This window comes from Lolium perenne, unplaced genomic scaffold (assembly GCF_019359855.2).
Source record: "Lolium perenne isolate Kyuss_39 unplaced genomic scaffold, Kyuss_2.0 unplaced95, whole genome shotgun sequence".
Taxonomy (NCBI): Eukaryota; Viridiplantae; Streptophyta; class Magnoliopsida; order Poales; family Poaceae; genus Lolium; species Lolium perenne.
This window is the reverse complement of record NW_027249053.1, coordinates 1-15,000: the sequence shown is the minus strand read 5'-3', so window position 1 is coordinate 15,000 and position 15,000 is coordinate 1. Positions and strand designations below refer to the sequence as shown.

Genomic DNA, 15,000 nt, shown 5'->3' with positions numbered 1-15,000 from the left:
TGAGAGTTGAAATCAACTTAATAGCACTTTTTGTTGATTTTTAAGAATTGTTTGAATGTGCAAAAGTCCCTGACTTGTTCTTTATGTCACATTATTTCTACAAAGAATCTCACAGTGAGACCAGTGCAGTTTTGTAGAACTTTTCATTAGCTTTCCAACAATATAAAATTTGCTAAATTTGGCCAAGCCAATTTGAAACTATTCAATATCAAACACAGGGCCAGTATTGAATTCGAACTAAACTGGAAATTCGATTTTAAAACAAATGGGCCCGGCGGGAAAAGACTAACGGGCCAAAATTCAAATTTAACGGCATGCCCAGCCCACCACGGTCCACAGACGCATGGGCTGCCTGACAGGGTGGGCTCCACCTGTCAGTGGCTCATAAATCCCGAAACGTACAGGGTGTTCTGAGGCGTAGGATTAGACGGCGATCGAACGGCCTGGGTTCATCGTCTCGCCGACGAGAGAGGGTTCACTGTCACGGTGCGCTAGGGGGTCGGAGGGCTCACCGAGGCTCCAGCGACGGTGGGCAGTGTGCTCGGTGAAGCAGTGGTCGACGGCGATCCTCCTGGTAGCAGCGGCACGTCTTGGGGAGGCTCCAATCGGCGGCGAGCTTCCGCGGCGGCGTGCGGTAGTGAGGTGACGATTGGGCGGCAGCAGTGGCTAATGTCGATGGTGGAGTGGCTCAGGCGGTCGAGGGAGAAGAGGGGAAGGTGCTGGTGTGCTCAGATCGACGAATGGGCGTCTCCTTTTATAGGCGAGCGACGAGGCCGTGGTGCTTCGGCGAACTCGACATGGGCGCGGGCTCTCCGGCGGTCTAGCGAGCTAGGCGAGGGCGCGGCGGTGTTCACTGCGTCACGGTGGCCCTCCGGGTGGCGACAGGTAGGGTAGGCGGTGCCTAACGCGGTCGGATTGCTTCCGTGTCTGGCGGTGTCTGCGGCGGGGTTTCTTCTCCGTCTCCGGCGGCGGCGGTCACGGGTCACGGTCGTGCGCATGTCTGTGGGCTTCGTGGTGGCGCGGCGATGCTCAACTCGTTGAGAAGTGGTCCAGGGCGTGCTCGAGGTGGTGGCGCGGCGCGTGTCTAGTGTGCGTCCGTGGCGCGCACGTGCGACGTCATCGACATGGCATCGCCGTCCCTGGACGCGCGTTTTCCGGCGAGCTTCGGCGTCCTCTCCGACCAGGGCTTGCATAGGCTGAAGTAGGGAGGTGAGGTGGAGCTAAATGGAAGCAGGGCCTTGGTTGGGGAAGAAGGGGAAGAGGGGAGAAGGGGCATGGTGAGACATGGCCAGCATGGCCATGTCCATGTCCATGCCATGCTAGGGCTTCTCCCTATGGTTCCTATGCTTGGAAGAGAGAGAGAGAGAGAGAGAGAGAGGGGACAAGGGAACCAAGTAGGGTCAAGTGGGGTATTAGGGTTAGGCCAAAACACTATTTGAAATAGTGTTGAAGATTTGATCTATTTGGAAAATTCAAATTCTTGCCAAATTTGGTTGAGGTCAAGTGGTTCCAAAATTTGAAAATGGTTCATTTGTATGAGTTGCAAATGACTAGAGACAAACATAGGTGGTGGTGGAATTTTAAAAATAAAAGAATTGCAAATTTGCAAAATGTGAGATTGTTAACAATGTTAAAACGTCTCAACTTTGCGTGAGCATAGAATTTGACCCAAGATGATTTTGGTATGGTGTTCTTCACAAAAGTTGTTCACCTTGATGTGCTATTGGATGAGGTGCAAAGAATTGGAAAAGTTTAGTTTGAAAATCTTGAAATCCAGGGGCTCAAAGTAGTGACCAGAATATAAATGGCAGATTTGACCATTATTCTATGTGAGCACAATTTGAGTTTGGATTTGATTTTATTTGTGTTTCTTTGATTCCCAAAAGTTGTAATAAGTGTTTAGTAACATATTACAACTAATGGTGAAGGTCAAATTGGTCTAGGGTAAAGATTTGCAAAAATGGCATAAACCATATGTGAGGGTTTTTAGGGTTTTTCTTATTTGATTTCTTTCTCTTTTTATTTGATTTGATTTGTGATCATCTCTTGATCACTTTAGGGTTTTAGGGTTTATCACATAAGCACTATAACAATCATCATGGCATATCACTCAAAATGCACAAGTCCTATGCATAGCTCTATATGCAAATAAAAGTTTTTGTTGGTTCTAAATTTTGGATCTCTGGAATTCTTCTTCTTCCTTTTATTGAAATTTGGGATGTTACAAACCCTTCCCCCTTACAAAAGATCCCGTACTGAGATCTAAAAGAAAATTAGGTACTAAAGCGATCTGGGTACTCCTTCATGTAGTCTTCGCGTTCCCAAGTGGCTTGATCTTCGGTATGATTGCTCCATTGTATCTTCAGGAACTTGATGCTTCGGGTGCGGGTGGTTCTGTAAGCTTCTTCCAGGATGCGAATCGGCACTTCGCGGTACGTCAAGTCCTTGTTGATATCCACCGATCTGTGATCGATGTTCTTGAATACTTCGGTCTTCTCGGGGACTTCTAGGCACTTCCGGAGGAGTGAGATGTGAAACACGTCGTGCACAGCCGACATTTCTTCTAGTAGCTCCAGTTGATACGGTACTTCGCCTCGGCGACTTAGAACTTTGAAGGGTCTGACATATCGGGGTGGAAGCTTTCCTTTCAGCTGGAATCTCTGCATGCCTTTCAGGGGGGATACTTTGAGGTAGATGAAGTCTCCGATCTCGAAGGTCATCTCTCGGCGTCTTTTGTCAGCGTAGCTCTTCTGTCTTGATAGCGCCGTCTTGAGGTACTCGCGGATCTTGTGTACTTTCTCTTCGGCTTCACGAAGAACATCTGGTCCAAAGACTTGGCTTTCTCCGACTTCCGACCAATTCAGAGGGGTACGCCACTTCCTTCCGTACAAGGCTTCAAAGGGGGCCATCTGTAGGTTGGCTTGGTAGTTGTTGTTGTAAGAGAATTCTACGTAAGGCAGGCAGTCTTCCCATTTGGATCCATATTCCAGTACACATGCTCTCAGCATGTCCTCCAGTATCTGGTTGACTCTTTCCGTTTGTCCATCGGTCTGCGGATGATAGGCGGTGCTGAAATTCAGCCGGGTTCCTAGTCCTTCGTGTACTTTCTGCCAGAATCTTGAGGTGAATTGGGATCCTCTATCTGACACTATCGACTTCGGGGTTCCGTGCAGGGTGATTATTCTGGAGATATATAACTCAGCTAACTTTGGGCCTTGGTATGTGGTTTTGACGGGGATGAAATGGGCTACCTTGGTCAATCTATCGACAACTACCCATATCGAATCATTTTCTTGGCTGGATTTGGGCAAACCTGTGATAAAGTCCATTCCGACCGAGTCCCACTTCCATTCTGGAATCTGTACTGGCTGCAGCAATCCTGCTGGTCGTTGATGTTCTTCCTTGACTCTCTGACAGATATCACACTTGGCGATGTAGCTTCCGATTTCTCTCTTCATTCGATGCCACCAGAATTGCTCCTTCAGATCTTGATACATCTTGGTACCTCCGGGATGAATTGAGTAAAGGGTGTCATGGGCTTCTTTCAGGATGACTTGCTTCAGTTCAGAATCTGCTGGCACGCATAGGCGTCCTTTGTACCAAAGAACTCCGGCTTCATCTATGGTGAATCCCGGTGCTTTCCCGGTAGCTATCTGGTTCTTGATTCCGTCGATGCTAGCGTTTCCTTTCTGGGCTTCCTTGATCTAGCTAATCAAGGTGGGTTGAAGCTCTATGCTGGCTAGGAATCCTTCACTAACGAGTTCAAGTCTAAACTGTTCAAACTCATGAAACAGGCTGGGTTGCTCGATTGCGATCATGGAGTTCAACTGACACGGCAGTCGACTCAAAGCATCCGCTACCACATTGGCCTTGCCGGGGTGGTAGTGAATCTCCAGGTCGTAATCCTTGATCAATTCTATCCATCTGTGCTGCCTCATATTCAGCTCTTTCTGGGTGAAGATATATTTCAGGCTCTTGTGGTCGGAGTAGATCTCGCATCGATTACCCATGAGGTAATGACGCCAAACTTTCAAGGCTAGGACTACGGCTGCAAGCTCTAAGCCGTGGATTGGATAGTTCTGCTCATGTTGCTTCAGTTGTCTTGAAAGGTATGATATCACTTTGCCTTCTTGCATAAGCACACATCCAAGACCAATCTTGGAGGCGTCGCAATACACGTCAAATGGCTTGGTGATGTCCGGCATGATCAGAATTGGGGCTGAGGTCAATCTACTCTTGAGTTGTTGGAAACTCTCTTCACATTTATCAGTCCACTCAAACTTCTTGTCCTTCTTCAACAGTTGGATCATTGGTCTAGCGATGCTTGAAAAGCCTTCAACAAATCTGCGGTAATATCCGGCTAATCCAAGAAAAGCGCGGACCTCGGTCTGGGTGGTTGGGGCTTGCCATTCTGTAACTGTTTTGATCTTGGCGGGATCTACGGCAATTCCTCCGCAGACAAGATATTTCCTAGGAATCCTACACTTCCTTCAACCAAAACTCACATTTGCTGAATTTGGCATACAACTGGTGGTGTCTAAGGGTTTCTAGGACAGTCTCCAAATGTTTTCGTGTTCTTCTTCGGATTTGGAGTAGATAAGGATGTCGTCGATGAAGACAACGACAAACTTGTCCAAAAAGTTCATGAAGATCTTATTCATGAGATTCATGAACTAAGCTGGGGCATTGGTTAATCCAAATGACATGACGTTGTACTCATACAACCCATATCTGGTGGTAAAGGCAGTCTTTGGGATATCTGTGGCACGGATCTTCAGCTGATGATAACCAGTCCTAAGATCAATCTTAGAGAACACTTTGGCACCGGTCAACTGATCGAACAGGTCTTCTATCTTGGGTAGGGGGTATTTGTTCTTGACGGTGACATCGTTAATCTTACGGTAGTCCGTACATAAACGTGTGGCACCATCCTTCTTGTCCACAAACAAAACAGGGGATGTCTAGGGTGATGCACTAGGTCGAATCAAACCTTTGGCTAACATATCATCAATTTGCTTCTTCAGCTCCACAAGCTCTGTTGGGTTCATACTATAGGCTCTCTGGGCTATAGGTCCTGTTCCGGGGATTAACTCGATGATAAACTTGATATCGCTATCAGGGGCATACCGGGTAGATCATCTGGAAACACATCAGGGTATCGACAAACGACCCTGATTTGATCCAGAGTTGGCTTGGCTACACTTTGGTTGCAGGTAAATTTTCTGGGTAGTCTTTCAGATACATGTGCTACTAGGATACCGGTGCTGCTAGTCATGGTGATGGCTTTCTTGGCACAGTCAATCAGTCCATGGTGTTTTGACATCCAATCCATTCCTAGTACGACTTCCAAACCTTTGGTTCCCAGAATAATCAGATTGGCATAAAAATCTACTTCATGGATTCTGATGGGTACATTTTTGCAAAATTTTCTGGCTTTGGTGGTTGATCCGGGAATTTGAACTATCATAACATCCTTCAAACTGATAGGTTGGATTTTACTTGTGCATGCAAAGCCTTCGGTGACAAATGAATGCGATGCTCCTGAATCAAACAGCACTCTGGCAGGTACGGAGTTGACAGAAAACATACCCAGTACAACATCTGGTGCTTCCTGGGCTTCTTCGGCGTTCATGTGGAAGAGACGGCCGTTGCGGTTATTGGGGTTGTTGGGGGCGAACTTCTTGCCGGTGGAGACGCGGCGTTGCTGCTGAGCAGGTGCAGTGGCGTTGGCGACATTCTTGGCTAGCCTCTTGGGGCACTCGTTGGAGTAGTGTCCCACCACGCCACACTCATAACAAGTGATGGTGGCCTTGTCCTTGGTTGCGACGGGGATGGCGTTGCTCCCAGCCCTTGGAGCGGTGTTGGTGTTGTTGTTGTTGGTGTTGGGGGCTCTGGGCGGAGCGCGGTTGAAGTTGTTGTTGTTGTATTTGCTGTTGTTGTGGTGGCCTCCTGGCCTGGTGTTTCCTCCACTCCAATTCTGATAACCCGGGCGTGAAGTCTGCATCTGGGGCTTGTTGTTGTTCCTTGGGGTGAAACCTCCGCTTGAGCTGGGGCGATACTTCGAAGCATTGCTGGGCCCACTCTGGTGCATCATGCGGCGTTTGCGGTTCTCGTTGGCTTGGTTCAACTTGCCTTCCATCTGGATGGCGGAATCCACTAAGGCTTCAAGGTCGGCGAAGGGGATGTTGACTAGGACAGTCTGCATCTCATCATGCAGTCCGTTCAGGAATCTCTCCTGCCTCTTCTCGGTGGTGTCGGTCTCGTCGGGGGCGTACCTTGACAGTGTAAGGAATCTGTCGCGGTATTCTACCACCGTCATCCGTCCTTGCTTGAGTTAACGGAACTCATCCCTCATTTTCTTGATTAAACCCGGGGGCACGTGATACTTGCTAAACTTGAGCTTGAAGTCTACCCAAGTCATGACTTGACCTGCGTTCATGGTACGGGTGCTAGTCCACCAAGCTCGGGCTGGTCCGGCAAGTTAGTGGGTTGCGAACAAGACCTTCTCGGAGGCTTCAACTCCCGCTATTTCTAAGTTATTCTCCATAGTCTGGAGCCAGTCGTCGGCGTCGAGGGGTTCTTCGGTCTTGCTAAACACCGGAGGGTTGGTGTTCTGGAAGTTCTTGAGCTTTGATCCAGGGTGGTTATGATTTCCATGGCCTTGGTTGGCAAGGTTTTGCAGTGCTGCGATGTTTGCTTGACATTCAGCTCTGTCAGTCTCCCTGTCGGCCATCAGGGTTTGCAGCAGTTGCATCATGGCATCGTTGTTGTTGCGATTGGGAGGGGCCATCTGAACATAGAGAATATCATGAGATAAGAGGGAAATTTCTATGGTTTATTTTGAGTAAGTTCATAAATTTAAAACTTGAATTCTTTTGATGACAAACAGAAACATTCATTCATTCAACATCACACATTACAACTTACAAACTAACACTTCCCATGGTTTTAAGAACCATTCTCTCATGCTACGATACAACGGGCGGGATACAACTCACACCTACATAAGTGATCAAGTGCAACTACTCCTCATCATCAACATCGATCGGGACAAAGTCGTCGGGTCCTGCCTCCAGGAACTCGTAGTCCTCCTCCTCGGTGAACTCGTCCTCCTCAAAGTCGTCATCGTCGCTCAGGAACGCTCCTCCTCCCTGAAGGTCTTCTCCTCCATCATCTTCCTCCATCTCTCTCAGCTGGTCCTCTTGGGCCTTGACAGTGGCCTCCAAAGATGCTATCTTGGCGCGAAGGCGCACAATAGTAGCGTCCTTCTTGGCATGTTGTTGGCGGAGTGTCTTGCGGTCGCGGGCAAGTAAATTGATCGCCTCACCCTGCTCGGTGATGTGAGCGTGGGTCTGGTTGGCGTACGCGCGGGAGGTGTCCAGATCCTTCTGAGTCTGGTACATCATGAAGTCGAGGTACTCTGCATGGTGCCTCAGCTTAGGGTGCGGCTGCAGCTCCATGGGCACTCCCATGGCATCACGCCTCACGGCATGCGTGAAGCGGGAAGCGAGGATGCGCACCACGTTCTGTCCACATAGACGCGCAAGTGCCTCCTGAAGGGCACGTGCGAGTCCGTCGAGCCAGTTGCTCTCCCTGAAAGAGAAGAGGATCCTCTCCAAGGTGGGAGGCTCCATCTTGCCCCTCAAGTCAGCGGTGATGATCCACTGCAACTCTCCTCCGGGCTGGTCGTTCACCTCGATTCCGTGGATCTCGGGGTGAGGGCGTCCAAGAAAGTCCGAGAGGGCGTTGAGCTCGTGCTCGAAGATCAAGCTTCCTCCATTCCCAAGCTGGTAGAACTTGGTGTTGATGGGTTCATTCGGCTCCATCTGAAAGCGAAATGGATAAGTAAGTTAGAGAGTGAACAAGTGTGTCAAAATTTTAAGTAGATTCAATAAGAAAAAACACGATTCATCAATTTTTGAAAAGATCTCAAAGACAAGAGTGTGAATAAATTTTCATAAATATTCTCTTCATTTGATTTCAAAGTTAAGTTTTTCTGAACGTCCATTCTAACTAGGGTCTTCTAAGGTCAAACAATGGATCTGATACCAATTTGTCAACACCCGGATTTTAAGTCGAGATGCCTATTATGTCATTCATCGCAATCCCAGGAATATTGTTGTTGCGAGGCATAATAGTCGAATATCATAGTCATCATTCATTACAAACCATATTGTCTTACAAATTTAGATCCAATGATCCATATTACACAAATAGTTGATCTATTGATCAACGAACAAACACAAGTTCATAGCGGAAGCGTAAATAGAAATGGATTCTCTAGTCCACAGGCCAACGCTTGACGTCGGAAGACTCCTAGTTGTCGTAGGCGTCCTGCTGGTCATCTCCTTGGTAGTTCTGTTCATCTTCATACTCTGGCCATTTGAATAGCCAGGGACACAGCTGTGAGTACTTTAAGTACTCGCAAACTAATACTAGTGTAAGTGCTAACATTTATAGTAAAGGGGTGCTAAGCTCTAGTTTATTTTGCATGAAGCCAATTTTAGTTCACAAGTATTTGATAAAAGACTTATTCATGTGCTAACTAACTCAAGTGGGAACATTAGTGTCATTCCCACAACTCAGTTGTGATTCAAAAACAAGTCACCATTCACCATTCACTTCACCACATTTTCAAGAAATCTGACACCGGAAACTGTATGGCCTTTCCAATCGTCCGTAACCGTGGACATGGCTATTCGAATAGTTTTACACTCTGCAGAGGTTGCACACTTGTGCCACAACATATTATTTCATCCGTCGAGGATAACCTCGAATCATCGTAACACAGTACGCGGATCATCAACCATAACCTTTCACTTACATACCCTAGTATAGGTACCTATCCCCATGAGCTTGGCCTCCCAGTGAAGACCAACTGTCAACCTGGGAACTGCACAGGGCTTGGGCCGTACATTCACCTCAATTCACATCATTTCTCATACAACGAAGGCAGCCTCGGCATAACCCCTATGATGCTTGTTCAGAGGGAACCCATACTAAGATGTATAAACTTCCAGTTAAGCCCTACCCATAATCAGGTATTGTGGGGTACTCAAAAATTGGAAAGGTATCGCATCCAAACCAATATCAGTTTTATTCAAAATTCACCATCTTCTTCAAGTCATATTCACCTTCAAAAATCATTCAATGGAATGACTCATCATTCCAAAGTTTTCAAATTCATTTCAAAACACAAGTTCCCATCTAGAGTAGTCAAATTTTAGTATTAGCACTAGCACTAATCATGGGGGGTGCTATCTGGCTTGTCATTCTTTGAGACTAACTTTGCTACTCTAGTAACATTCCAAACTTAGACCAAAGTTAACTATAAAAGTAACTCTTTAATAAATCAAGTAAAAACTTGTAAGGTAAAAACTTGGGATAGGATTGTTGTAAGTAAGGTAAGACTCCCCAAAGGGATTTGCACTTTGCAAGAATATTAGCTTGCCTTGGTAGTGGTCAAAGTTCTCCTCTTCCTCCTCTTGGTAGAATCCTTCCTCTTCCTGGTATTCTCCGGTGCTAGCGTCTAAATTCGAATACAAGGTATAATCACTCAACAAGTTCAAGAGCTATATTAAGCACAACATGACTTCACACAAACTATTCTAATCACACACATAACACAATTAGGTGCATTGGTGGAAATAATTTCCTCTCATTGAATCTTCTTAAGATTTAACTTCCTCAAACAATTATGCATGAAATCATGTTGACCTAAGTCAACCATTCATCATCATCATTTGGGAAAATGCTTTAAATGAGGTAGAATACCTCATACTATTTAACAATGCTAATTATGATTTAATATCACCAAGTATTTCATGTGAGAGTAATTTGACCAGGGTCCAAACTTCATATGAAAGTACTTGGGACAAGATTTAATTGAAGTAAAACACTTCATAAGATTTACATAATAATTTTGGACAATATCACTTAACTAAACTAGCCATATAGTCCTCTATTTAAAATAGGCCATGATCACTCAAAGTAACCATGCTATATTTTTGCAGAAACAATTAGGGTAAGTGAAATGTGAGCTATGGGAGTTGAAATCAACTTAATAACACTTTTGGTTGATTTTTAAGAATTGTTTGAATGTGCAAAAGTCCCTGACTTGTTCTTTTTGTCACATTATTTCTACAAAGAATCTCACAGTGAGACTAGTGTAGTTTTGTAGAACTTTTCATTAGCTTTCCAACAATATAAAATTTTCTAAATTTGTCCAAGCCAATTTGAAACTATTCAATTTCAAACACTGGGCCAGTATTGAATTCAAACAAAACTGGAAATTCGATTTTAAAACAAATGGGCCCGGCAGGAAAAGACTAACGGGCCAAAATTCAAATTTAACGGCCTGCCCAGCCCACCACGGTCCACAGACGCGTCGGCTGCCTGACGGGGTGGGCTCCACCCGTCAGTGGCTCATAAATCCCGAAACGGTACGGGGTGTTCTGAGGCGTAGGATTAGACGGCGATCCAACGGCCTGGGTTCATCATCTCGCCGGCGAGAGAGGGTTCACTGGCACGGCGGCGCTAGGGGGTCGGAGGGCTCACCGGGGCTCCAGCGACGGTGGGCAGTGTGCTCGGTGAAGCGGTGGTCGACGGCGATCCTCCTGGTAGCAGCGGCACGTCCTGGGGAGGCTCCAATCGGCGGCGAGCTTCCGCGGCGGCGTGCGGCAGTGAGGTGACGATTGGGTGGCGGCAGTGGCTAATGTCGACGGTGGAGTGGCTCAGGCGGTCGAGGGAGAAGAGGGGAAGGTGCTGGTGTGCTCAGATCGATGAATGAGCGTCTCCTTTTATAGGCGAGCGACGAGGCCGTGGAGCTGCGGCGAACTCGACATGGGCGCGGGCTCTCCGGCGGTCTAGAGAGCTAGGCGAGGGCGCGGCGGTGTTCACTGCGTCATGGTGGTCCTCTGGGCGGCGACAGGTAGGGTAGGCGGTGCCTAACGCGGTCGGATTGCTTCCGTGTCTGGCGACGTCTGCGGCGGGGTTTCTTCTCTGTCTCCAGCGGCGGCGGTCACGGGTCACGGTCGTGCGCGTGTCTGTGGGCTTCGTGGTGGCGCGGCGATGCTCAACTCGTTGAGAAGTGGTCCAGGGTGTGCTCGAGGTGGTGGCGCGGCGCGTGTCCAGTGTGAGTCCGTGGCGCGCACGTGCGACATCATCGGCATGGCTTCGCCGTCCCTGGGCGCGCGTTTTTTGGCGAGCTTCGGCGTCCTCTCCGACCAGGGCTTGCATAGGCTGAAGTAGGGAGGTGAGGTGGAGCTAAATGGCAGCAGGGCCGTGGTTGGGGAAGAAGGGGAAGAGGGGAGAAGGGGCATGGTGAGACATGGCCGGCATGGCCATGTCCATGCCATGCTAGGGCTTCTCCCTAGGGTTCCTATGCTTGGAAGAGAGAGAGAGGGGACAAGGGAACCAAGTAGGGTCAAGTGGGGTATTAGGGTTAGGCCAAAACACTATTTGAAATAGTGTTGAAGATTTGATCTATTTGGAAAATTCAAATTCTTGCCAAATTTGGTTGAGGTCAAGTGGTTCCAAAATTTGAAAATGGTTCATTTGGATGAGTTGCAAATGACCAGAGACAAACATAGGTGGTGGTGGAATTTTAAAAATAGAAGAATTGCAAATTTGCAAAATGTGAGATTGTTAACAATGTTAAAAAGTCTCAACTTTGCATGAGCATAGAATTTGATCCAAGATGATTTTGGTATGGTGATCTTTACAAAAGTTGTTCACCTTGATGTGCTCTTGGATGAGGTTCAAAGAATTGGGAAAGTTTAGTTTGAAAATCTTGAAATCCAGGGGCTCAAAGTAGTGACCAGAATATAAATGGCAGATTTGACCATTATTCTATGTGAGCACAATTTGAGTTTGGTTTTGATTTGATTTGTGTTTCTTTGATTCCCAAAAGTTGTAATAAGTGTTTAGTAACATATTACAACTAATGGTGAAGGTCAAATTGGTCTAGGGTAAAGATTTGCAAAAATGGCATAAACCATATGTGAGGGTTTTTAGGGTTTTTCTTATTTGATTTCTTTCTCTTTTTATTTGATTTGATTTGTGATCATCTCTTGATCACTTTAGGGTTTTAGGGTTTATCACATAAGCACTATAACAATCATCATGGCATATCACTCAAAATGCACAAGTCCTATGCATAGCTCTATATGCAAATAAAAGTTTTTGTTGGTTCTAAATTTTGGATCTTTGGAATTCTTCTTCTTCCTTTTATTGAAATACGGGATGTTACAGGGCGCGTCGCGACGCCGCCCCGTGCCGCACGCCGGAGACGGCACAAGACGGCGCCTGTGCTCTGCCGAGCAGCCCCGCGCGCCTAGCCTCACGCCTCGCTCCGTCCTCTTCTCAGGCTGCACGCCTCTTCTCAGGCTGCACGCAGCGCACGGAGCAGCGCGCGCGACGACGGGCGGAGATGGAGCAGAGCAGGCGGAAGGCGGCGGCGGCCGACGCACTGCTCGCTGGCGCTGGCGCTGGTGCTGCGGGCGGGCGGGCGAGACATTGTTGCCGGCTTCCAGCTGCAGCGCTGCCGCTACAAGCGGGGCGGCGCCGGCCACGTCGGCCACGGGCGGAGGCGGGCCTGGCCGCAGGCGGGGCGGAGGTCGCCGGGGCGGGCCGGAGCTCGTCGGGCTGATTCATGGCCAACTCGACGCGCTCGCCCCTACGTGCCCCGCCGCGGGACTACGACGCCCGGACGTCGTGCGCGCGTTGATGCCTTCCATGCCAGCGGCGCGACCAGGGCTTGCTCGGGCTACGGCCGCAGCAACGCCAACCCCGTGCCGCCGGAGGGGTACCGGGTCAAGAAGCCGCCGCCCCTGGTCGTCGTGCGCGCGTCGATGTGCTCCCGCGCGAGGCGCTCGTCCGGCCGAGGTCGCCGTGCTGCGCGTGGCGAGGGGCTCGTCGACCAAGGTGGCCTCTGCCTGCCACGAGTGCGTGCTGGCGCGGAGGTCGCCGGGCCAGGGACAGAGGCCGCCAGGCCGGGGCTCGACGGGGCGGAGCTGGCTGGTTGTTGCCCAACTAGTACTAGTATGGCTAGAGAAGATGAACACTAGTTTGGGTCTCACTGCGCGTTGGGGAACAAAAAAAGACACGGACGTCCTCGTCTATCCGCGTCTCCGAAGGCCGACCCAAACAGCCCAAATCGGACGATCCAACGCGTCCGTTTGAGTCATAGCGTTGGAGGTGCCCTAATGCCGCTTATATCTGGGATCTTGTTCATGGGTACAGCTCCTTTGGGTAGTATCAAATGAAGACATGATTAACACATAATAGAGAAAAAATAAGAAGACGAGAGAAGGAAATGAAACCTGGCTCTGCTAGGATTGTACCTTATAAGGATAAGCTGTACTGCATCTCTGAGGATCCCTTCTTGCAACAACAGTCATCAATATTTTGCAGCCGCCATCTTAACTTTTAAGAATAGAGCAGCGGTTGCACTTGCACCATATGATTGCCCACGGTTTATTGGGTTCTTGTAAAATAGCGACGACTAGATGTTCATTGAACTATGAAGACTCAGAGTATTATGACAATTGAATGCTGCTGAAGGAGTGAGATCCATGACAGCATGGATGCTCTATCTTCCAGGCAAATATTGCTGGCATTTATCATGTAACATAGAATTAGCTTAGATGTAGATAAAGTTGAAAGTTCCTATTCTCTCTCCAACCAGTAGGGAATCAGGTGTAGCTCTTGCTGTTGCCATGTAATAATGTTTTTGTTGTGTCATTGATTGTTTATTTTGGCCACAAATAATAGCATCTCAATGGGTTGCATGGAACAGTTTTTTTTTTTAATTCTATTCAGAAAGGTTGATTCGAGCCCCTGTAACATAGGCATATTGTAAACATTATTCCTTTAATTCTATTGGAGGTAAATTGCCATATCACATATTGCAGTATCATAGATCAAGCTAGAAGCCATAACCATAAGATAAAGAAGAGAGTAGCCCGACATACATACCCTGTACAGGTAACTTGCGCATGAGTATGTACTGTCTGGAGAAGACGGCGAGACAAATTTTACCAACACTTGAACATAATTGCAGGGTCATTGCAGTGAACTATCCAAAAACAGTTCATCATCACTCTTCAGCATGCCAACGTTTGGATCTTGCACACATATAGCTTCTGAACAACGTTTAAACCTCCTTATGTAAAACATAACACGGTATAAGTAAATCGTGATCGATGACATGGTATCATTTCAGAAGGATCTGCTCGACTTTTGATGTTTGCACAGGGTACAGCTGATACCAAAAGCCACAAAATACCAAAAGTGCAAACAGCAAGCCCACACCTTAGTTTTCTGGAACATACAAGACTTTCTTAGTGAAGTCATGGTACACGTAAAATTTTAGACATATGTCTGGCTTGGAGAAGCCTAGTATCCTCTGGCAGAACTCTTTGGCCATGCTTTCGGTGATTGAGCGATGGAAACTTATTGTCGTTGTTTTTAGTGCTGTTGCCCAACTGAATAATCGTTTGACAAGAGCAAAATCATGTTCAGTTCCTTTCAAGTAACTGATTTCTACTTGTTGAAGGCGATTCAGCACAAGTTCCTCGGTTTTCCAGTTTGGTGGATGATCACAGAGGCAACCTGATGCACATGCCTGAAATGGGGGCACACATCAACTTAGTAAGTATAACTGCTACAGCTTGACCACATAGACATGAGAGGAAACTGGAAGATCTATGACTGTCTTATTACTTACTTTTTGTGAAGACTACCTTATTACTTATAGATATGTCATTAATAAAATTTACAATAGAGCACCACCTAGAAATTATCTTAAGGCCAACCTATGCAACAAAATGTGCTTATTCTCTGCAAAGTGAAAGTGTATAAAATTTACTCAGATACAGTGCTACCAACAGCCCATATTCAAGAAGATTTCTGATCGACCTTAGGCTTGGTTGGTTACTGATGGAACATTTAGAAAAGCTCATGCCATAAGCATAATACTACTATATCCTAAATCCTAAC

At 47.3% G+C, this 15,000-nt stretch overlaps 1 long non-coding RNA gene across 1 annotated transcript; it reads right to left on the bottom strand.

The window, feature by feature from the left end:
- Nucleotides 1–14,154: 14,154 nt before the first annotated feature.
- LOC139834934 (uncharacterized) lies at nt 14,155–14,994 on the bottom strand. Its single transcript, XR_011750615.1, has 2 exons — nt 14,729–14,994; nt 14,155–14,626 (listed from the first exon to the last, which is right to left on the bottom strand). It is a non-coding gene; the product is annotated as an uncharacterized lncRNA (long non-coding RNA).
- Between the last annotated feature and the right edge of the window lie 6 nt (nt 14,995–15,000).